The sequence below is a fragment of the Leucopleurus acutus genome (assembly GCF_964270905.1).
Source record: "Leucopleurus acutus genome assembly, chromosome: 4".
NCBI classification, from domain to species: domain Eukaryota; kingdom Metazoa; phylum Chordata; class Mammalia; order Artiodactyla; family Delphinidae; genus Leucopleurus; species Leucopleurus acutus.
The window spans coordinates 1665390-1690531 of NC_139146.1; positions in this window are offsets into that span (position 1 = coordinate 1665390).

Genomic DNA, 25142 nt, shown 5'->3' on the forward strand with positions numbered 1-25142 from the left:
AATTAAGAATCGTTCCCTTCTATTTTAGTAGTTTGTGCTTTTCAACGAATTGGTCCATTTCAACTTAGTTGCTGAGTTTATGTGTGCAGAATTGTCGGTAGTGTTCCTTTTATCCTTTTAATGTCTGTGGAGGTCTGTGTCCTCTCTTTGATTCCTGATATTGGCAATTTGTCTTCTCTCTTTTCTGCCAGTCTTGTAGAAGTTCCTCAAGTTTATAATCTTTTTAAAGAACCAACTTTTAGTTTTGTTGATTTTTTTCTATTATCTTTCTTTTTTGATTTCTTTTTTTTTTTGCGGTATGCGGGCCTCTCACCGTTGTGGCCTCGCCCGCTGCGGAGCACAGGCTCCAGACGCGCAGGCTCAGCAACCATGGCTCACAGGCCTGGCTGCTGCGCGGCATGTGGGATCCTCCCAGACCGGGGCACGAACCCGTGTCCCCTGCATCAGCAGGTGGACTCTCAACCACTGCGCCACCTGGGAAGCCCTGATTTCACTATTAAAAAAAAATTTTTTTTTAATTTTAATTTTATATTTTATTCTTTGCCTTATTTCTTTCTTTGGGTTTATTTTGATTTTTCTTTTCTAATTCCTTAAAGTAGAAGCTTAGATTATTGATTTGAAGCTATTTTTCTTTCCTAATATACATATTCTCAATATACATATCTTTATATATATATGTGTGTGTGTGTATACATATATATATATATGTATATATACACATGCTATAAATTTCCCTCTTAGCCATAATTTAGCTTCATCCCATAAATTTTGGTATGTTGTACTTTCATTTTCATTCAGTTTAAAACATTTTCTAATTTCCCTTGAATCTTTCTGTTTCACGGGTTATTTAAAAGTATGTTCTTGAATTTCCTGTTATCATGTTTCTGTGTTCTAGTCTAATTCCAGTATGGCCAGAGAACATGCTTTTATGATTTTAATTATTTGAAGAATTTTAAGGTTTTTATGGTCTATCTTGGTATTACTTATGCACTTAAAACATGTGTATTCTGCTATTATTATTTTAAATTATTTATTTATTTATTTTTGTCTACATTGGGTCTTCATTGCTGCACGTGGGCTTTCCGTGGTCGCGGTGAGTGGGGGCTACTCTTCGTTGTGCGCAGACGTCTCATTGTGGTGGCTTCTCTTGTTGCGGAGCACGGGCTTCAGTAATTGTGACACGCAGGCTCAGCAGTTGCAGCTCGCAGGCTTAGTAGTTGTGGCACACGGGCTTAGTTTCTCTACAGCATGTGGGATCTTCCTGGACCAGGGCTCGAACCTGTGTACCCTGAATTGGAAGGTGGATTCTTAACCACTGCACCATCAGGGAAGTCCCTATTCTGCTATTATTGAGTGGAGTGATCTCTCAAATGTCAGCTAGATTTTTTTGTTTAATGCTATATTCCTTCCTTTTAAAAATTTGTATTGGTGTATAGTTGATTTACAATGTTGTGTTAATTTCAGGTGTACAGCAGAGTGATCAGTTATACATTAATTATATATTCTTGATGATTTTTTGTTTACTAGTTCTGTCAATTGCTGAGAGAGGAGTGTTGAAGTCTGGCTAAAATTGTGGATGTCTTCATTTCTCCTTACAGTTTGTTTAGTTTTTGCTTCATGTACTTTGAAGATCTCATGTTTGGTGCATATACATTTATGTTTGTTGTGTCTTCTTGGTGACTTGACCCTATTTTTCATTTATGTTCCTCTTGTCCCTGGTAGTTTTCTTGGCTCTGAAGACTGCTTTGTCTGATACTAGCATAGCCATTCCAGCTTTCTTTTAATTGGTATTTGCATGGTATATGTTCTTCTTTTCCTTTTTACCTACCTATATACTTTTATTTGAAGTGGGTTTCTTATAGACAGCTGCTTGATTTTCATTAATCATTCATATTCATATTTTCACCTTTACTTGTATTTCATTTACTTGGAATATGTTTATTAACTTGAGGCCTTTTTTCCTGGCTTGATTACTAATTGAATATCTATTTGGTGCTAGTGTGGGGTGCTTCTCTGCATTGTATGACTCTCTGTTGGACTTTTTTTGACTCTATAGGCTTTCTGAATACAGATGGAGACACAAGGTGACTTTATTTTTAGAGACCATATAACCAGAATGAGCTGAAATTGAATAATTTGTATTTCATGAGCCTGTGAGACTTTTTTTTTTTAACAGTTCAAATCAATGTTAGTTTCTAGGTTATCTTAGAGTAATTCCAGTAATATTTGTGGCATTGAATTATCTATCACACCTCCTGTGGAAATTAACTTTTTCTCATTCATAGAACACAGAGAACATTTTTCTCTTGATTTGAGTACATTATTAGTTACATCTTGAAACTGAATGAGAAGTTAAGGAATTTAACTTCCGATGACCCAGGATTTTTTTAACAACCTTTTTATTTTGGAGTAATTTTAGACTTACAGAAAAGTTTCCAAGTTAGTATAGAGAGTTCTCATAGCCCCTTCAACCAACTTTCCCTAATGTTGACGTCTCCCTTAACCTTTGTATATTTGTCAAAACTAAGGAATTAAAATTGGTACAATATTGTTAACTACAGGCTTTATTTGGGTTTCACTGATTTTTCCACAAATTACCTATTTCTGTTCCTGGATTGAATTCAGGACACCACATTGCATTTAGTGATTTAGAATTTTAATTATTTTTAGCTGCCTCATCTATAAATGGGAATATTGATTTTTATTTTCCTCAAGAATGTTCTACAAAAGCTAATTAGTACTTATGTTTAAAATATAGTAGTAATATTATATTAATTTTATTTATTTTTAAATTGTATTTATTTTTGGCTCCATTGGGTCTTGGTTGCTGCACGCGGGCTTTCTCTAGTTGCAGTGAGCGGGGGCTACTCCTCATTGTGGTGTGCGGACTTCTCATTACGGTGGCTTCTCTTTGTTGTGGAGCACGGGCTCTAGGTGCATGGGCTCCGTAGTTGTGGTTTGCGGGCTCTAGAACGCAGGCTCAGTGGTTGTGGTGCACGGTCTTAGTTGCTCCATGGCATGTGGGATCTTCCCAGACCAGGGCTCGAACCCCTGTCCCCTGCATTGGCAGGCGGATTCTTAACCACTGTGCCACCAGGGAAGTCCCTATATATTTATTTTAAAATTCAGTGAGATCGTTAACTATTTAATAGTTTGCGACAAGCTAATTTTTTTCTCTAGAGGTGCTTGGCTGTTACTCCACTGTGGTGAAAGTAGCCCAGCAAGGGAAACACTGTCTACAAGTTCCTGCTGAGAGCTCAGCCCCCTCTTTAGAGATTACTGAAGGGGGTGCCCTGTCAGTGCAGGTACACCCCTAGCTGATGCTCAGGACAGCTTAGAGAAGGGAGTTACTAGCCCTTTGCCAAAGCTGTTTGGTTGCCTTGGATAAAGACATTCCATAAGTGAATTCTTGACTTTCTTTATAATATTGTTGTTGGTTTCTGTTTTTAAAAGCATAAAAAGCAGCATTACTCATTAAGTGGTTTAAATTGTAGTTACTGTCAATATTCTCTGTTGTTATTTTTTTTCGTTTGGCTGCGCTGGGTGGCTTGCAGGATCTCAGTTCCCCGACCAGGGGCTGAACCCGGGCCACAGCAGGGAAAGTGCCGAATCCTAACTGCTAGACCACCAGAGAACTCCCCAATATACTCCTTTCCTTTAAAAGAACAATTGTATCTCACTTTTAAAAAGAAAAATAGCAAGGTTGGATCTGTCAACCAGTCATTCCAATTACATGCCTCTCTGCAAACCATGATTTGATACTCCTTTATGCGTTTGCACATTTACTGATGCCCGTACCAGTGTTCCAGTTGGAATGCTGGGATTGGCAAATCATAGACTCATAGAACTTTAGAACTGGGCGGGACAACAGCAGAACACACATTTATTGCTGAGACAGTATTTGCTAGCTGAGGAAGGTGAGGCCCAAAGAGTTGACTTTGAAAACTTCTTTTAATTGTTCTAGCAAGGGTCCTCTCTTGTACCTTTCAGCTCCTGGTGGCGTTCATTACTTATCAGTAGTCACCCAAGATATAAAATCCTCCTGTTATTCTAGTCTTGCTTATTCTCATCCCAGCCTGTACGTCTTGTCTGTCTCTAAGTCAGGCTTTGCTACTACTTTCTTCACCTTTTCTACACATAAACCTGCCGCTGGCCTGAGTAGCTGGAAGCCTTCACTTTTCTTTGATGACACCTTCACTTGTTCTTCCTACGGCACCTTGTCTGCCAGACTGGCTGACGGACAGGTTCTCATCCTTCTTGCTCTTAGCTAGCTTCCTTCTGCCTTGTTGTTCCGCTGCTGCCACCACCTTTGTCTGGCACCACAGTAGCCATGTTGCTCTGCCTGTATGGTGTGGCCTGCATAGCATGAACGGGCCGTGTCCGCTGTGCCTTTCCCGGTGCTGCTTCTGCGCAGTGTTTCTCTGCCTTCACTGCCCAGTTAACTGCCGTCTCTCCAGGAGGAGGTCATGTGCCGTCCGTCCGTGTGGGAAGTGTTGCCTTCAGCACCCTAGGCCAGGCTGTTGCCTCCCTCTGGGTTCCCTTGGTACCTGTCCTTAGCTTGGCCACAGCCCTGGGTTAGGCTGGATTGCACTCCCTGGGTTATTGGAATGTTTTCTGTAAACCGTGCTCTGTGGCTTACTCGGTATATAGTACATACTCAGAAAACGCTGCTCTGGGATCCAGGCCAGCTGATGTGAGCTCCTGTGATTTCTCCCTCTTTCCCTTTTTTCTGAAATGTGTTGTCCTTGTCTTCTAATTTGGAAGAAAGCATTTGTCCTTTTTTTCAAAGTTAATCCTATACTCCAGAGGTTCTTAACTGATAGATTTGAGTGAGTCTATTAACCCATGGGAACTCAGGGCAAAATTTGTGTGTGAATATGTTACTTGAGGGTCTTTTCCAAAGCTCTTTGTCCTTTCTCTCCTGGGTCTTGAATCTTTCCTCCTCTACTGGGTTGTTTTCCATTCAGATTTTGAGTTTACCATCTTCCCTTTCCCCTCAGTCTGTCTCTTGACCTTGCTTAACCATTTTAGGCACATTTCTGTCTGGCGTTGTCCTACCCATTGCTGTCAAATCACTTGAAATAATGGATAATGATACTGGTTAACACTGCTTCTACTTCCTTCACCCTCAACTCCTGTTTTCCTCCCTGATCTAGCTCTTTCATCTACCACTTTAATCAGCCTTCCCAGAGGTCATTAAGTGATCATACTTAAAAAATCCTGTAGTTGTTTTTAAATTCTGATACCCTTTGAGCTTGTTGCATCTGACCTTGATCATACATGCCTTTCTGGAACTCTCTTTTGCCTTTCTTTGTATGGCCGTGTCCTGGTTCTTCTCCCCCCACACTTAACAGCACTCACCTTGTTACAGGTGAGTCTATGTCCCATTCTTCCTCTCAAGTTCAGACTTATACTTGATATTTTTACCATGTGTTGGTAGAGATTTCTGATCATAGTTAGAAACTCACACGGTTGATTAAGTCTGCCACTATGGTTGTGCTCACTAGAATGATGGCGGAGGCCTGTGTTCCCCTCGTCTGTGCCAAGTGAACTCAGCTTGTCCACGTTTAGACTAAACTCTTCTTTCCACATTACAAAGTAGTGGTTAGGTATTACTGGTTTGTTTGCTAGAAAGTTTATCAAGAGAAGCTTTTTTCTAAAGATCTCAGGCCAGTTGTATGTGGTTGTACATTGGACACATCTCTCAGGTAAGAAGATTGTGCTAGATAATCTTGACGTTCTTTACAACTTTATGATTCTCTGGTTGTCACTCCTTTGGTCACACGCTTTGAGAGACCACGCATTGCCCCCTGCAAGGGTCTCTAACGTGTGGTATACGTCAGAGGCCCACGCGGAGTAAGTAAGGTGCTCCTTGGTGCTGCAGGAAGAGCATATTAGTCCTTATGTTTTCAAGTAAGACATTACACTTCACAGATATGTAGTATGTGGGTCGAGACTGACACCCTCACTTGATCTGTACTTCAGAATCATGAGTCTTGTGTGGTTTCTGAGGTACCTTGAGTCAATAGAGGATGTTTGTTCACTTAACAGAGTGTTGCCGCCCATGGCAGTTAATGAGTGTTCATTAAGTACGTTCATGACTTCTGCTGTCTAGTTTTAATTAAACTGGTCCTCACAAAACAGGCAGTCTTAAAAGAAACCCTGGATTGGAGATACTGCCCATAACGAAAGCATATGAAACAACAAGGAAATTGATGGCAGAGCCACCGCTACTACTTCCTGCACAAACTATTAACCATGTAATGAGGTTGAGAAAATGATCTCAGCAGAACTGATAATTGACTCTCAAAGATTATTAGAAGTGTGGAGTTATATCCACTTTTTTTTTTTTTTTTTTTTTTTGCGGTATGCGAGCCTCTCACCACCGTGGCCTCTCCTGCTGCGGAGCACAGAATCCGGATGCACAGGCCCAGCGGCCATGGCTCACGGGCCCAGCCGCTCCGCGGCATGTGGGATCTTCCCGGACCGGGGCATGAACCTGTGTCCCCTGCATCAGCAGGCGGACTCTCAACCACTGCGCCACCAGGGAAGCCCTATATCCACTTTTATTAATGACTAATCATGTCCAAAGTGGTTATCTTTTTTAAAAATTTATTTATTTCATTTATTTTTTGCTGCGTTGGGTCTTCATTGCTGCTGCGCATTGGCTTCCTCTAGTTGCGGTGAGCGGGGGCTACTCTTTGTCGTGGTGCGCGGGCTTCTCATTGCGGTGGCTTCTCTTGTTGCGGAGCATGGGCTCTAGGCGCGCGGGCTTCAGTAGTTGTGGCTCGCAGGCTCTAGAGCGCAGGCTCAGTGGTTGTGGCGCACGGGCTTAGTTGCTCCGCGGCATGTGGGATCTTCCCGGACCAGGGCTCGAACCCGTGTCCCCCGCATTGGCAGGCGGGTTCTTAACCACTGCGCCACCAGGGAAGCCCCAAAGTGGTTATCTTGTCTTGAGATTTAGAGAAGGAAAGTATATAGCCTTCACAGTCAGCAGAATATGTACAGACTAAGCATCCGGAAGAGAAACAGCACCTATGCATTTTGCAGCAGTGTTTAAAGTCATATAATGTTCCATCGAGTACTTTATAAAATTTCATTAAGCTTAAGGATAAACTCCTTCTGAGGCAACTTACATTTCTATAAGGTTCAGTTGCAGGAGCAACTGCAGCCAGTTTTGCACAGACAGGCATTTAATACGGAGAATCAGGAACATACAACATTTTGGAAAGGGCTGGTGGGACAGGGTCTCTAGGCTGCGCTGCTGAGAATGATTTGCAGAACAAAAGTACCTTACTCAGCCATGGAGCTGGTCAAGCTAATCCACAGCATCTTCTGTACTTGTCTAATACTAACAGACAAAAGGGCCACAGGCACGCACTGGGAAATCCAGCTCTTCTAGCTGGGAGTGAGGAAGTAGGCAGAAGGGTTGAAAAATTCCCGGGAAGCAAAATGGCAACAAAATAAACACATTCCTTTGATAGCAAATACTTTTGGGGTATTCACAGAATATATTGCAGAAGATTTGCAAGAAGTAAATTATTAGAATAAATGATGTGTGGAGGGTTTGCCCTGGGATGATGCAAACACCGTTGTTTCTTAACAGTTTTCAGCTTATGCTTTTTGGTAGATTCAGATTGAGTACTTTTGTGTGTGTGTGAGCTGCTGAATAGCCTAGAGCATATATATTCTGAAACGACTTCTTTAATAAACAGGGTTTTGTGCGAAAACTAGCTATAACCAGTGATGGAGCAGCCACTGTAATTTAAAAAAAATTCTTGGATAGGGTAGGACTGCAGCAAGAACAGCACACGTGAAAGTTATTCAGCGCATGATGCATAGAGAAGTTCTTAAAGCAACGAATTGAAGCCAGAAGCACAGACGGGATCAGCCTGAGACCTTTACAAAGTAGTAAATCTTTACAATGTTTATGATGAGATGGGGAGTAACTATGAAAATACTTGGCAAGACACAGAGCTTTGCTGGTTATCTTGTGGCAAAATTGAAAGCATTGCCTATTCTGAGGTGAACTGAGTGTTTTTCTTTTACTTAAGGACAAGTGGTCCAGATTTGCGGACCTCTTCTGTAATGAGCGGCTGTCAGTAGAAAGCTACCTAGCAAATTTAGTATTTTTGAGAAAATAAATACTTAATCTGCTTTCTCAAAGTAAAGGTGACATTTTAACAATGAGTAGAAAATTGCTTTTTGAAAGAAACTCTTGCTTTAGAGAGCATTTTGAAATTGGATATATAGAGTTGTCTTCGTTATTTGTTTTGTTTTGCTAAGAATAACGTAAATAGTCATTTTACTGCACCCTCAAACTTGGAAATGAACTTTTAGCCTGTTTTAAAATTTCCTGTGAACACTTAATTTTAACCTTATTTTTTAAAAATACAAGAATGTTTTGCTTCCTGATTCTAAGAACAAAGAACTCCAATGATTAAGATGGAAATTGACTAGCTGAATTTCAACAAAAATCCTTGTGCAATTGATTGATAGGATTGAAAATTGACTAACATGATTTAGTAAATACAGCCAGCAGTGTATTTCTTCCCTTTAGATCTGTGTGTCAATAAAGGAGAAGCACCGTTTTCAGTGAAGACTGGCAGTAAAGCTAGCTTTCTAAATAATTGAATTTATAGTGCTCCAGAAATCTGGTTTTAACACAAACATACCAAGATTTTAAAAAATAATAAAGTACATTCAGTCACACTGGTTTTCTTAAAATTTTTTCTCATGAGTTTTTGTGATATAAAATGTTTTCAGTATTAATAAGAAAGACAAATTTGCAAAAATACAATTTTGTTTTTATGTTATTGTATCTTTGTAGGTTTGAGTGTATTTTTTATTACATGTAAATTACATTCATCAACTGAGTCTGAGTGCCTTCTTTGCTTCTGGTAATAGATGCAGGATGACCTCAAAGCCATACCCTGTGCCCTTCCTGGACATACAGTCTGTTATGTGGCTGCTCAGGTCTTCCTGACTGGACTCCTTCCACAGGAGTGCCACGTGCTGGTGACCAGGCAGGACCTTTCGCCAGCTGGGTCCCTTCTTCCTTTCTCCCATCATCCTGTGCTTTCTCACACCTCATTTGGATCTTGGCTCCCCACTTTTGCTCTCCAGGAAAGCTTTTCTTTCACTTCCTCTCTTTTCTCACCCTCACCCTTCCTTCCAGTTCTGCCTCCGAAGACTCCTATAGTCCTTCAGGGTGAACCTGATGCTTCCTTCTCCATTCTGCGTACCCTGATCCTCTCTCAGCTACAGCCGTTAGCTCTATGACATGTAACACATTTGTATGTACCTGCACATTTATTGTCTTTTACTAGATTGGAAGTTTATTAAATGCAGAAAAGTTTTAAGGGCATTGTAACCTTGTTCATAGACCAATAAGTGTTTTGTTTTGTTTTTTTTAACATCTTCATGGGAGTATAATTGCTTTACAGTGATGGTTAGTTTCTGCTGTATAACAAAGTGAATCAGCTTTATGCATACGTGTATCCCCATATCCCCTCCCTCTTGTGTCTCCCTCCCACCCTCCCTATCCCACCCCTCTAAGTGGTCGCAGAGCACCGAGCTGATGTCCTGTGCTAAGTGGCTGCTTCCCACTAGCTATCTATTTTACATTTGGTAGTGTGTATACGTCCATGCCACTCTCACTTCATCCCAGCTTACCCTTCCCCCCTCCCCGTGTCCTCAAGTCCCTTCTCTACGTCTATGTCTGTATTCCTGTCCTGCCCCTAGGTTCTTCAGAACCTTTTTTTTTTTAAATTCCATATATATGTGTTAGCATACGGTGTTTGTTTTTCTCTTTCTGACTTACCTCACTCTGTATGACAGACTCTAGGTCCATCCACCTGACTACAAATAACTCAATTTCGTCTCTTTTTATGGCCGAGTGATATTCCATTCTATGTATGTGTCACATCTTCTTTTTTTTTTTGCGGTACGTGGGCCTCTCACTGTTGTGGCCTCTCCCGTTGCGGAGCACAGGCTCCGGACGCGCAGGCTCAGCGGCCATGGCTCACGGGACCAGCCGCTCCGCGGCATGTGGGATCTTCCCGGACCGGGGCACGAACCCGCGCCCCCTGCATCGGCAGGTGGACCCCCAACCACTGCGCCACCAGGGAAGCCCTGTCACATCTTCTTTATCCATTCTTCTGTCGATGGACACTTAGGTTGCTTCCATGTCCTGGCTATTGTAAATAGTGCTGCAGTGAACACTGTGGTACATGACTCTTTCTGAAGTATCGCTTTCGCAGGGTATATGCCCAGTAGTGGGATTGCCTAGAGCATATATATTCTGAAGTATCGCTCTCTCAGGGTATATGCCCAGTATATACCCTGAGTATATACTGGGCATATGCACAGTATATGGGTATCGCTTTTTGAAGTATCACTTTCTCAGGGTATATGCCCAGTAGTGGGATTGCTGGGTCATACTGGTTTTTTAAGGAACCTCCATACTGTTCTCCATAGTGGCTGTATCAATTTACATTCCCACCAACATTGTAAGAGGGTTCCCTTTTCTTCACACCCTCTTCAGCATTTATTGTTAGTAGATTTTTTGATAATGGCTATTCTGACTGATGTGAAGTGATACCTCATTGTAGTTTTGATTTGCATTTCTCTAATGATTAGTAATGTTGAGCATTCTTTCATGTGTTTGTTGGCAGTCTGTATATCTTCTTTGGAGAAATGTCTATTTAGGTCTTCTGCCCATTTTTGGTTTGGGTGTTTGTATTTTTGATATTGAGCTGCATGAGCTGCTTGTATATTTTGGAGATTAATCCTTTGTCAGTTGCTTCGTTTGCAAATATTTTCTCCCATTCTGAGGGTTGTCTTTTCGTGTTTTTTATGGTTTCCTTTGCTGTGTGAAAGCTTTAAAGTTTCATTAGGTCTCATTTGTTTACTTTTGTTTTTATTTCCATTACACTAGGAGGTGGGTCAAAAAGGATCTTGCTGTGATTTATGTCATAGAGTGTTCTGCCTATGTTTTCCTCTAAGAGTTTTATAGTGTCTGGCTTTACATTTAGGTCTTTAATCCATTTGGAGTTTATTTTTGTGTATGGTATTAGGGAGTGTTCTAATTTCATTCTTTTACATGTAGCTGTCCAGTTTTCCCAGCACCACTTATTGAAGAGGCTGTCTTTTCTCCATTGTATTTCCTTGCCTTCTTTATCAAAGATAAGGTGACTTTATGTGCATGGGTTTATCTCTGGGCTTTCTATCCTGTTCCATTGATCTATATTTCTGTTTTTGTGCCAGTACCATACTGTCTTGATTACTGTGGCTTTGTGGTATAGTCTGAAGTCCAGGAGCCTGCTTCCTCCAGCTCCGTTTCTCTTTCTCAAGATTGCTTTGGCTATTCAGGGTCTTTTGTGTTTCCATACAAATTGTGCAATTTTTTTGTTCTACTTCTGTGAAAAATGCCATTGGGAGTTTGATAGGGATTGCACTGAATCTGTAGATTGCTTTGGTTAGTATAGTCATTTTCAGAGTGTTGATTCTTGCAAGCCAAGAACATAGTGTATCTTTCTATCTGTTTGTATCATCTTTAATTTTTTTCATCAGTGTCTTATAGTTTTTTGCATACAGGTCTTTTGTTTCCTTAGGTAGGTTTATTCTTAGGTATTTTATTCTTTTTGTTACAGTGGTCAGTGGGAATGTTTCCTTAATTTCTCTTTCAGATTTTTCACCATTAGTGTATAGGAATGCAAGATATTTCTGTGCATTAATTTTGTATCTACTTTACCAAATTCATTGATTAGTTCTAGTAGTTTTTTGGTAGCATCTTTAGGATTCTCTATGTATGGTATCATGTCATCTGCAAACAGTGACAGTTTTACTTTTTGTTTTCTGATTTGGATTACTTTTCTTTTTCTTCTCTGATTGCTGTGGCTAAAACTTCCAAACTGTTGAATAATAGTGGTGAGAGTGTGCAACCTTGTCTTGTTCGCGATCTTAGAAGAAATGCTTTCAGCTTTTCACCATTGAGAACAATGTTAACTGTGGTTTGTCATATATGGCGTTTATTATGTTGAGGTAGGTTCCCTCTATGCCTACGTTCTGGAGAGTTTTTATCATAAATGGGTGTTGAATTTTGTCAAAAGCTTTTTCTGTATCTATTGAGATTATCATATGGTTTTTATTCTTCAATTTGTTAATGTGGTGTATCCCATGGATTGTCTTGTGTATATTGAAGAATCCTTGCATTCCTTGGATGAACCCCACTCGATCATGGTGTATGACACTTTTAGTGTGCTGTTGGATTCTGTTTGCTACTATTTTGTTGAGGATTTTTGCATCTATGTTCATCAGAGATATTGGCCTGTGGTTTTGCGTGTATGTGTGATCTCTTTGTCTGGTTTTGGTACCGGGGTGATGGTGGCCTTGTTGAACAAGTTGGTCAGTGTTCCTCCCTCTGCTATTTTTTGGAAGAGTTTGAAAAGGGTAGGTGTTATTAGCTCTTCTGTAAATGTTTGATAGAATTCGCCTGTGAATCCGTCTTGTCCTGGGCTTTTCTTTGTTGGAAGATTTTTTTTTTTTCCCTGCAGTACGCGGGCCTCTCACTGCTGTGGCCTCTCCTGTTGTGGAGCACAGGCTCCGGACGTGCAGGCTCAGCGGCCATGGCTCACGGGCCCAGCCGCTCCGCGGCATGTGGGATCCTCCCAGACCAGGGCGCAAACCTGTGTCCCCTGCATTGGCAGACGGACTCTAAACCACTGCGCCACCAGGGAAGTCCTTGTTGGAAGATTTTTATTCACAGTTTCAATTTCAGTGCTTGTGATTGGTCTGTTTATATTTTCTGTTTCTTCCTGGTTCAGTTTTGCAAGGTTGTGCTTTTCTAAGAATTTGTCCATTTCTTCCAGGTTGTCCATTTTATCGGCATATAGTTGCATGTAGTAATCTCTCATAATCCTTTGTATTTCTGCAGTGTCAGTTGTTCCTTCTTTTTATTTCTAATTCTGTTGATTTGAGTCTTCTCCCTTTTTTTCTTGATGAGTTTGGCTAATGGTTTACCAATTTTGTTTATGTTCTGAAAGAACCAGCTTTTAGTTTTATTTATCTTTATTCTTGTTTCCTAAATTTCTTTTTCATTTATTTCTGATCTTATCTTTATGATTTATTTCCTTATGCTAACTTCGGGGTCTTTTTGTTCTTTTTTTATCTAATTGCCTTAGGTGAAAGGTTAGGTTGTTTATTTGGATTTTTCTTGTTTCTTAAGGTAGGATTGGATTGCTATAAATTTTCTTCTTAGAATGGCTTTTGCTGCCTCCCGTAGGTTTTGGGTCATCGTGTTTTCATTGTCATTTGTTTCTAGGTATTTTTTTATTTTCTCTTTGATTTCTTCAGTGATCTCTTGGTTATTTAGTAGTGTATTGTTTAGCCTCCATGTGTTTGTATTTATACAGTTTTTTTTCTGTAATTGATGTCTAGTCCCATAGCGTTGTAGTCGGAAAAGATACTTGATAACGATTTCAGTTTTCTTAAATTTACCAAGGCTTGAGTTGTGACCCAAGATACGGTCTATCCTGGAGAATGTTCCATGAGCACTTGAGAAGAAAGTGTATTCTGTTGTTTTTGGATGGAATGTCCTATGAATATCAATTAAGTCTACCTTGTTTACTGTGTCACTTAAAGCTTGTGTTTCCTCATTTATTTTCATTTTGGATGATTTCACCATTGGTGAAAGTGGGGTGTTAAAGTTCCCTACTATTACTGTGTTACTGTTCATTTCCCCTTTAATGGCTGTTAGTATTTGCCTTATGTGTTGAGATGCTCCTATGTTGGGTGCATAAATATTTACAATTGTTATATCTTTTTCTTGGATTGATCCCTTGATCATTTTATAGTGTCCTTCTTTCTTTCTTGTAATAGTCTTTATTTTAAAGTCTGTTTTGTCTGATATGAGAAATGCTGTGCCAGCTTTCTTTTGGTTTCCATTTGCATGGAATATCTTTTTCCATCCCCTCGCTTTCAGTCTGTATGTGTCCCTAGGTCTGAAGTGGGTCTCTTGTAGACAGCATATATATGGATCTTGTTTTTGTATCCATTCAGCCAGCCTGTGTCTTTTGGTTGGAGCATTTAATCCATTCACAATTAAGGTAATTATCGATATGTATGTTCCTATTACCATTTTCTTAACTGTTTCGGCTTTGTTTTTGTGGGTCTTTTCCTTCTCTTGTGTTTCCTGCCTAGAGAAGTTCCTTTAGCATTTGCTGTAAAGGTGATTTGGTGGTGCTGAATTCTTTTAATTTTTGCTTATCTGTAAAGGTTTTGGTTTCTCCATCGAATCTGAATGAGATCCTTGCTGGGTACAGTAATCTTGGTTGTAGGTTTTCCCGTTTCATCACTTTAAACACGTCCTGCCAGTGCCTTCTGGCTTGCAGTTTCTGCTGAAAAATAAGCTGTTAACGTTATGGCAGTTCCTTTCTATGTTATTTGTTGCTTTTCCTTTGCTGCTTTTAAAATTTTCTCTTTGTATTTAATTTTATTTTGAATTTTTGAGCTTTATTTTATTTAATTTTTTATACAACAGATTCTTATTAGTTATCCATTTTATACATATGGTATATATGTCAATCCCAATTTCCCAGTTCATGACCCCACCCCACCCCACCCCACCCCTCCACTGCTTTCCCCCCTTGGTGTCCATATGTTTGTTCTCTACATCTGTGTCTCAATTTCTGCCCTGCAAACCGGTTCATCTGCACCACTTTTTTTGGTTCCACATATATTTGTTAACATACAATATTTGTTTTTCTCTTTTTGACTTCACTCTGACAGTCTCTGGATTCATTCACGTCTCTACAAATGACCCAGTTTCATTCCTATTTATGGTTGAGTAATATTACATTGTATGTGTGTACCACATCTTTATCCATTTGTCTGTCGATGGGCATTTAAGTTGCTTCCATGACCTGGCTATTGTAAAGAGTGCTGCAGTGAACATTGGGGTGCATATGTCTTTTTGAATTATGGTTTTCTCTGGGTATATGCCCAGTAGTGGGATTGCTGGGTCATATGGTAATTCTATTTTTAGTTTTTTAAGGAACCTCCATACTGTTGTCCATAGTGGCTGTATCAATTTACATTCCCACCAACAGTGCAAGAGGGTTGCCTTTTCTCCACACCCTTTCCAGCATTTGTTGTTTGTGATTTTCTGATGATACCATTCTAACTGGTGTGAGGTGATACCTCATTGTAGTTTTGATTTGCGTTTCTGTAATAATTAGTGATTTTGAGCAGCTTTCCATGTGCTTGTTGGCCATCTATATGTCTTCTTTAGAGAAATGTCTATTTAGGTCTTCTGCCCATTTTTGGATTGGGTTGTTTGTGTTTTCAATATTGAACTGCATGAGCTGTTTATATATTTTGGAGATTAATCCTTTGTCCATTGATTCATTTGCAAATATTTTCTCTCATTCTGAGGGTTGTCTTTTCGTCTTGTTTGTAGTTTCCTTTGCTTTGCACAAGATTTTAAGTTTCATAGGTCTGATTTGTTTTATTTTGTTTTTATTTCCATTACTCTAGGAGGTGGATCAAAAAAGATCTTGCTGTGATTTATGTCAAAGAGTGTTCTTCCTATGTTTTCCTCTAAGAATTTTATAGTGTCTGGCCTTATATTTAGGTCTCTAATCCATTTTGAGTTTATTTTTGTGGATAGTGTTAGGGAGTATTCTAATTTCATTCTTTTACATGTAGGTCTCCAGTTTTCCCAGCACCATTTACTGAAAAGATTGTCTTTTCTCTATTGTATATCCTTGCCACCTTTGTCATAGATTAGTTGACCATGTGGTTTTATCTCTGGGCTTTGTCTCCTGTTCCATTGATCTATATTTATGTTTTTGTGCCAGTACCATATTATCTTGATTACTGTGGCTTTGTACTATAGTCTGACGTCAGGGAGTCTGATTCCTCCAGCTCCGTTTTTTTCCCTCAAGACTGCTTTGGCTATTTGGGGTCTTTTGTGTCTCCATACGAATTTTAAGATTTTTTGTTCTAGTTCTGTGAAAAATGCCATTGGTAATTTGATAGGGATTGCACTGAATCTGTAGATTGCTTTGTGTAGTATAGTCATTTTCACAATATTGATTCTTCCAATCCAAGAACGTGGTGTATTTCTCTTTGTATCATCTTTAATTTCTCTCATCAGTGTCTTATAGTTTTTTGCATATAGGTCTTTTGTCTCCTTAGGTACGTTTATTCCTAGGTATTTTATTCTTTTTGTTGCAATGGTAAATGGGAGTGTTTCCTTAATTTCTCTTTCAAATTTTTCATCATTAGTATTTAGGAATGCAAGAGGTTTCTCTGCATTAATTTTGTATCCTGAAACTTTACCAAATTCATTGATTAGTTCTAGTAGTTTTCTGGTGGCAACTTTAGGATTCTCTATGTATATAGTATCATGTCATCTGCAAACAGTGACGGTTTTACTTCTTTTCCAATTTGGATTCCTTTTATTTTTTTGTTCTCTGATTGCCGTGGCTAGGACTTCCAAAACTATGTTGCATAATAGTGGTGAGAGTGGACATCCTTGTCTTGTTCCTGATCGTAGAGGAAATGCTTTCAGTTTTTCACCATTGAGAATGATGTTTGCTGTGGGTTTGTAGTATGTGGTTTTTATTATATTGAGGTAGTTTCCCTCTATACCCACTTTCTGGAGACTTTTTATCATAAATGAGTGTTGAAATTTGTCAAAAGCTTTTCCTGCATCTATTGAGATGATCATATGGTTTTTATTCTTCAGTTTAATAATATGGTGTATCATATTGATTTGTGTATATTGAAGAATCCTCTCATCCCTCGAATAAATCCCACTTGATCATGGTGTATGATCCTTTTAATGTTTTGTTGGATTTTGTTTGCTAGTATTTTGTTGAGGGTTTTTGCATCTATGTTTATCAGTGATGTTGCTCTGTAATTTCCTTTTTTTGTAGTATCTTTGTCTGGTTTTGGTATCAGGGTGATCGTGGCCTCATAGGATGAGTTTGGGAGTGTTCCTTCCTCTGCAATTTTTTGGAAGAGTTTGAGAAGGATGGGTGTTAGCTCTTAAATGTTTGATAGAATTCAGCTGTGAAGCCATCTGGTCCTGGGCTTTTCTTTGTTGGAAGATTTTTAATCACAGTTTCAATTTTATTACTTGTGATTGGTTGGTCTGTTCATATTTTCTGTTTCTTCCTGGTTCAGTCTTGGAAGGTTATATCTTTCTAAGAATTTGTCCATTTCTTCCAGGTTGTCCATTTTATTGGCATAGAGTTGTTTGTAGGAGTCTCTTAGGATGCTTTGTATTTTTGCAGTGTCTGTTGTAACTTCTCCTTTTTCATTTCTACTTTTATTGATTTGAGTCCTCTTCCTCTTTTTCCTGATGAGTCTGGCTAATAGTTTATCAGTTTTGTTTATCTTCTCAAAGAACCAGCTTTTATTTTTGTTGATCGTTGCTATTGTTTTCTTTGTTTCAATTTCATTTTTTTCTGCTCTGATCCTTATGATTTCTTTCATTCTGCTAACTTTGAGTTTTGTTTGTTCTTCTTTCTCTTGTTCCTTTAGGTGTAAGGTTAGATTGTTTATTTGAGATTTTGCTTGTTTCTTGAGGTAGGCTTGTATTGCTATATATAACCTTACTTCTTAGAACTGCTTTTGCTGCATCCTGTAGGTTTTGGATCATCGTGTTTTCATTGTCATTTGTCTCTAGGTATTTTTTTATTTCCCCTTTGATTTCCTCAGTGATCTTTTGGTTATTTAGTAACGTATTGTTTAGCTTCCATGTATGTGTGTTTTTTATGTTTTTTTTCCCTGTAATTGATTTCTAATCTCATAGCATTGGGGTCAGAAAAGATGCTTGGTATGGTTTAAATTTTCTTAAATTTACTGAGGCTTGATTTGCGACCCAAGATGTGATCTATCCTGGAGAATGTTCTGTGCGCACTTGAGAAGAAAGTGTAATCTGCTGTTTTGGGATGGAACGTCTGATAAATATCAATTAAATCTGTCTGGTCTGTTGTGTCATTTAAAGCTTGTGTTTCCTTATCAATTTTCTGTTTGGATGATCTGTCCATTGGTGTAAGTGAGGTGTTAAAAGTCCCCCAGTATTTTTGTGTTGCTGTTGATTTCCTCTTTTATAGCTGTTAGCAGTTGCCTTATGTATTGAGGTGCTCCTGTGTTGGGTGTATATATATTTATAATTGTTATATCTTCTTCTTGAATTGACCCCGTGATCCTTATGTAGTGTCATATCTTGTTTCCTGTAATAATCTTTACTTTAAAGTCTATTTTATCTGATAAGAGTTTTGTTACTCCAGCTTCGTTTTGATTTCCATTTGCATGGAATATCTTTTTCCATTCCCTCGCTTTCAGTCTGTCTGTGTCCCTAGGTCTGAAGTGGGTCTCTTGTAGACAGCATATATTTGGGTCTTGTTTTTGTATCCTTTCAGTGAGCCTGTGTCTTTTGGTTGGAGCATGTGATCCATTCACGTTTAAGGTAATTATCTATATGTATGTTCCTATTACCATTTTCTTAATTGTTTTGCATTTCTTTTTGTAGGTCCTTTCCTTGTTTTGTGTTTCCCAGTTAGAGAAGTTCCTTTAGCATTTGTTGTAGAGCTGGTTTGGTGGTGCTGAATTCTCTTAGCTTTTGCTTGTCTGTAAAGCTTTTGATTTCTCCATCGAATCTGAATGAGATCCTTGCCGGGTAGAGTAATCTTGGTTGTAGGTTCTTCCCTTTCATCACTTTAAATATGTCATGCCCCTCCCTTCTGGCTTGTAGAGTTTCTGCTGAGAAATCGGCTGTTAACCTTATGGGAGTTCTCTTGTATGTTATTTGTCGTTTTTTCCTTCCTGCTTTCAATAATTTTTCTTTGCCTTTAATTTTTGCCAATTTCATTACTGTGTGTCTTGGCGTGTTTCTCCTTGGGTTTATCCTGTATGGGACTCTCTGTGCTTCCTGGATTGGGGTGGCTACTTCCTTTCCCATGTTAGGGAAGTTTGCAGCTATAATCTCTTGAAGTATTTTCTCGGGTCCTTTCTCTCTCTCTTCTCCCTCTGGAACCCCTGTAATGTGAATGTTGTTCTGTTTAATGTTGTCCCAGAGGTCTCTTAGGCCGTCTTCATTTCTTTTCATTCTTTTTTCTTTATTCTGTTCCGCAGCAGTGAATTCCACCACATTCTGTCTTCCAGGTCACTTACCCATTTTCCTGCATCATTTATTCTGCTGTTGATTCCTTCTAGTGTATTTTTCATTTCAGTTATTGTATTGTTCATTTCTGTTTGTTTGTGTTTTTTTTATATATATATATTTTTTTGAGGTACGCGGGCCTCTCACTGTTGTGGCCTCTGCTGTTGCGGAGCACAGGCTCCGGACGCGCAGGCTCAGCGGCCATGGCCCACGGGCCCAGCCGCTCCGCGGCATGTGGGATCCTCCCGGACCGGGGCACGAACCCGTGTCCCCTGCATCGGCAGGCGGACTCTCAACCACTGCGCCTCCAGGGAAGCCCTGTCCTCAAATCTTTTCATTCTTTTTTCTTTATTCTGTTCCTTGGCAGTTATTTCCACCATTTTATCTTTCAGCTCACTTACCTGTTTTTCTGACTCAGTTATTCTGTTATTGATTGCTTCTGGAGTATTTTTAACTTCAGTTATTGTGTTGTTCATCATTGTTTGCTCTTTAGTTCTTCTAGATCCATGTTAAATGTTTCTTGTATTTTCTCCATTCTGTTTCTGAGATTTTGGATCATCTTTCTTATCATTACTCTGAATTCTTTTTCAGTTAGGTTGCCTATTTCGTCTTCATTTATTTGGTCTTGTGGGTTTTTACCTTGCTCCTTCATCTGTAACATTTTTTTTTTGTCGTTTCATTTTTTTTTTTTTTTTTTTTTTTTTTGACGGGTGGTGCTGTATTCTTGTCTTAGTGGTTGTTTGTCCTGAGACGTCCAGCACTGGCATTTTCAGGAAGTTGGATAGAGCTGGGTCTTGGCGCTGAGATGAGGACCTGTTCAAACTTCACTCCGATTGATATTCCCTGGGGTCTGAGGTTCTCTATTAGTACAGCGGTTTGTACTTGGAGCTCCCACTCAGAGCTCGGGCTTGACCTCCAGCCTGGGAACCATGATCCCGCAAGCCTGTCGCTGGGGGTTCCTCCCGGCCCCTTAAGTGTCTGTGGTCCCCCACCAGTGCCTGGTAGATGCCCTAGTTGTGAGGAGATGCGAATTACACGTCCTCCTAGTACGCCATCTTGACTCCGCCCCCCCAATAGGTGTTTGTTGAACGGATCAAATGAAATGTAGAATTAGGAATTTTTAGAAAGATATCTGAAAATTTCAGTATCACATTTGAAGTGCAGAAATTTTCCATGATGTGAGTTTAGACAGTATAGCCAATTTAGTCCAGACGTTCAAAAGTGCTAAAGAGAAAGATACAGGAAAGCATTCTAGGCCAGCGTTTCCTGCAGTAAGGAGTGTGTGTTACTACCAGGTATATCGACTACAGGGTAAGGGGCAAAACAGGAGGGGGGAATAAAAAGGGGGGGGGGTTGGTTATTTGGAGAGTTAGAACTTAGGTCTTAGGAGATAATGCCTCGAATATGTTTCCTTGTGTGCAAAGTTGATTCCAGATTTAGTTAATTCTGATTCTGGAATATAGGAGAATCTTAAGATCATTTTCTTCCCTTTCCTGTTGCATGGAAGCTCATGATTGGTAGGATTAAGTCTTTAGCTTGTTCAGGAAGTTAAACACAGTTTGTTTCAATATCATCCTAGTTATTTATTGAAACACTCATGGACTTACTCATCCAGACTCTTGTAAAAAGCCAGGTTGATTAGAAATCCATGTGTGGGCTTGAGAAATTGTAATGGAAATTCTGTTGCTACGAGTGGTGGAACATAATTTTCTAAAAACTAGGTTTTATTTAACAGTAAAACAAAACCAGTCCAGAGGTAGTTTATTCCATCATATTTAAACATGACTGTGCAGGTGTGAGGTTACTGCTCTTTGTCAGTGTTAATAGTGCAAATTTTGGTGTTTACCATCCTGAAATACTCTTGGGAGCTTGAGAGGCACACCTGAGATCTAGCGTCATTGACTCACTGGTTCATTCATCGTATATTTATAGCATCTGTTATGTGTCAGGGATTGTTCTTCACACTGAGAATACATTAGTGGACGAAGCAGTTGAAGATCCCCCTGCCCCCTTGCATGGGAAGAGACAGTAAGTTAGGGTAGGGTGGGGTGGGGTGGTGGGTGATGGGGTGGGGCATGTGCGCGTGATGCCTGCAGTGTTAAGTGGTGGGGGGCAGGGTCAGCGAAGGCCCCCCTGAGAAGGTAACAATGAGCAGACACCCAACGACGGTGAGAGAGCAAAGCTGTGCAGACATCTGGGTAAGAGGCCGAGGGAACAGCAAGTGTCAATCAAGGCCCTGTGACTCCCAATTTTTATTTTAGCTAATTCCATTAAAATTAAAATGAATATGCTTTCATAATCAGTTAGACTCAAATATTATCTGCTCACAGAATCACAAATTTTTGTTTGTTTGTTTGTTTGGCTGCACCACGTGGCATGTGGGATCTTAGTTCCCCAACCAAGGATCAAACCCAAGCCCACTGCAGTGGAAGTGCAGAGTCTTAACCACTGGACCACCAGGGAAGTCCCACTAATTTTTTTTTTAATTGAAGTGTAGTTGATTTAGAATGTTGTGTTAGTTTCAGATGTACAGCAAAGTGATTCAGTTATACATACATATATATCTATTTTTTTTCAGATGCTTTTGCTTTATAGGTTACCAAATATTGAGTATCGTTCCCTGTGCTATACAATAGGTCCTTGTTGGTTATCTGTTTTATATTAACAGTGTATATATGTTAATCCCAAACTTCTACTGTATCTCTCCCCTTCACCTTTGATAACCATAAGTTTGTTTTCTATGTCTGTGGGTCTGTTTTGTATATAAATTCATTTGTATCCTTTTTTTTTAAGATTCTTTATATAAGCGACATTTTGTGATATTTGTGTCTTTCTATGTCTGGCTTACTTCATTTAGTATGATAATCTCTAGGTCCACTCATGTTGCTGCAAATGGCATTATTTCATTCTTTTTTATGGCTGAGTAATAGTCCATTGCATAAAGACACCATATCTTCTTCATCCATTCATCTGCCAATGGGCATTTAGGTTGCTTCCATATCTTGGCTATTGTAAATGGTGCTGCAGTGAACATAGAGGTGCATGTATTTTTTCAAATTATGGTTTTCTCTGGATAGATGCCCAGGAGTGAGATTGTAGGATCATATAATAGCTCTGTTTTAGTTTTTTAAGGAATCCCCCTACTGCTCTCCATAGTGGCTGTACTAATACATAGTCCCACCAACAGTGTTTCCGTTTTCTCCAAACCCTCTCCAGCATTTATTATTTACAGATTTTTGGTTTTTATAAATGTATTTATTTATTTTTGGCTGTGTTGGGTCTTCGTTGCTGTGCACGGGCTTTCTCTAGTTGTGGTGAGCGGGGTTACTCTTCGTTGTGGTGAATGGGCTTCTCATTGCAGTGGCTTCTCCTTGTGGGGTATGGGCTCTAGGCACGTGTGCTTCAGTAGTTGCGGTGCGCAGGCTCAGTAGTTGTGACTCACGGGCTCTAGAGTGCAGGCTCAGTAGTTGTGGCGTGTGGGCTTAGTTGCTCCACGGCATGTGGGATCTTCCCAGACCAGGGCTCAAACCCGCGTCCCCTGCTTTGGCAGGTGGATTCTTAACCACTGTGCTACCAGGGAAGTCCTTGTAGACTTTTTGATGATGGCCATTGTGACTGGTGTGAGGTGATACCTCATTGTAGTTTTGATTTGCATTTCTCTATTAATTAGTGATGTTGAGCATCTTTTCATGTGCCTGTTGGCCATCTGTATGTCTTCTTTGGAGAAATATCTATTTAGATCTTCTGCCCATTTTTTAATTGGGTTGTTTGCTTTTTTGATATTGAGCTGTAAGAGCTGTTTGTATATTTTGTAGATCAGTGCCTTGTCGGTCACATCATTCGGAAATATTTTCTCCCATTCTGTAGGTTGCGTTTTCATTTTGTTTATGGTTTCCTTTGCTGTGCAAAAGCTTTTAAGTATAATTAAGTCCCATTTGTTTATTTTTGGTTTTTTCCTAGTACTGTAGGAGACAGATCCAAAAATATATTGCTGTGATTTATGTCAAAGAGTGTTCTGCCTGTGTTTTCCTCTAGGAGTTTTGTAGTATCTTACGTTTAGGTCTTTAATCCATTTTGAGATTATTTTTATATTTTATGTGTGGTGTTAGAGAATGTTCTAATTCCATTCTTTTACCTGTAGGTGCCCAGTGTTCACAGCACCACTTATTGAAGAGACTGTCTTTTCTCCTTTGTACATTCTTGCCTCCTTTGTCATAGATTAGGTGACCTTAGGTGCGTGGGTTTATTTCTAGATTTTCTTACCTATTCCATTGATCTATATTTCTGTTCTTGTGCCAGTAGCATACTGTTTTGATTACTGTAGCTTTGTAGTATAGTTTGAAGTCAGGGAGCCTGATCCCTTCAGCTCCATTTTTCTTTCTCAAGATTGCTTTGGCTATCATTGTCTTTTGTGTTTCCATAAAAATACAAGTTTAAAATCTTTTTGTTCTAGTTCTGTGAAAACTGCCATTGGTAAGTTGATAGGGATCACATTGAATCTGTAGACTGCCTTGGGTCAGTATTGACAGTAATGATTTTTGCAATCCAAGAACATGGTATATCTTTCCATCTGTTTGTGTCATCTTCATTTTCTTTCATCAGCGTCTTATAGTTTTCGGAGTACAGGTCTTTTGCATCCTTAGGTAGATTTATTCCTAGGTATTTTATCCATTTATGATAAAAAAAAAAGCTCTCCAGGGCTTCCCTGGTGGTGCAGTGGTTGAGAGTCCGCCTGCCGATGCAGGGGACACGGGTTCGTGTCCCAGTCTGGGAAGATCCCACATGCCGCGGAGCGGCTGGGCCCGTGAGCCATGGCCACTGGGCCTGTGCATCTGGAGCCTGTGCCCTGCAGCAGGAGAGGCCACAGCGGTGAGAGGCCCGCGTACCGCAAAAAAAAAAAAAAAAAAAAAAAAATCTCCAGAAAGTGGGCATAGAGGGAATCTACCTCAACATAATAAAGGCCACGTATGACAAACCCACAGCTAACGTCATACTCAAGGGTGAAAAGCTGAAAGCATTGCCTCTAAGATCTGGAACAAGACCAGGATGTCCACTCTTGTCACTTTTATTCAATGTAGCTTTGGAAATCCTGGCCACGGCAATCAGAGAAGAAAAATAAATTAAAGGAATCCAAATTGGAAAAGAAGTAAAACTGTCACTGTTTGCAGATGACATGATGCTATACATAGAAAATCCTAAAGACACTACCAGAAAACTACTAGAGTTCATTAATGAATTTGGTAAAGTGGCAGGATACAAAGTTTATACACAGGGACTTCCCTGGTGGCTCAGTGGTTAAGAATTCACCTGCCATTGCAGGGGACATGGGTGTGATCCCTGGTCTGGGAAGATCCCACATGCTGCAGAGCAGCTAAGCCCGTGCACCACAAATACTGAGCCTGTACTCTAGAGCCTGTGAGCCACAACTACTGAGCCCACACACTGCAACTACTGAAGCTCACGCGCTCTAGGGCCCATGTGCCGCAACTACTGAGCCCACGTGCAGCAACTACTGAACTGAAGCCCGTGCACCTAGAGCCCATGCTCCGCAACAAGAGAAGCCACTGCATTGAGAAGCTCGTGCATCACAACGAAGAGTAGCCCCTGCTCACCTCAACGAGAGAAAGTCGTTGCCCAGCAACAAAGACCCAATGTAGCCAAAAAACAAAAAAGTTCCTATTAAAAAAAAAAAGTTAATACACAGCAATCGCTTGCATTTCTATACACTAATAACGAAAGATCAGAAAGAGAAATTAAGGAAGCAATCACATCAAAAAGGTATCCTAAAATACCTAGGAATAAACCTACCTAAGGAGGCAAAAGACCTGTACTTCAAAAACTATAAGGCACTGATGAAAGAAGTTAAAGATGACAAGTTTCTGGATGGTCTTGGGATTCATACATTCATCCTTGAAATTTTAGGACTGGTGTATTGTCATAATTTGATTTCATCTCATTCAGATGC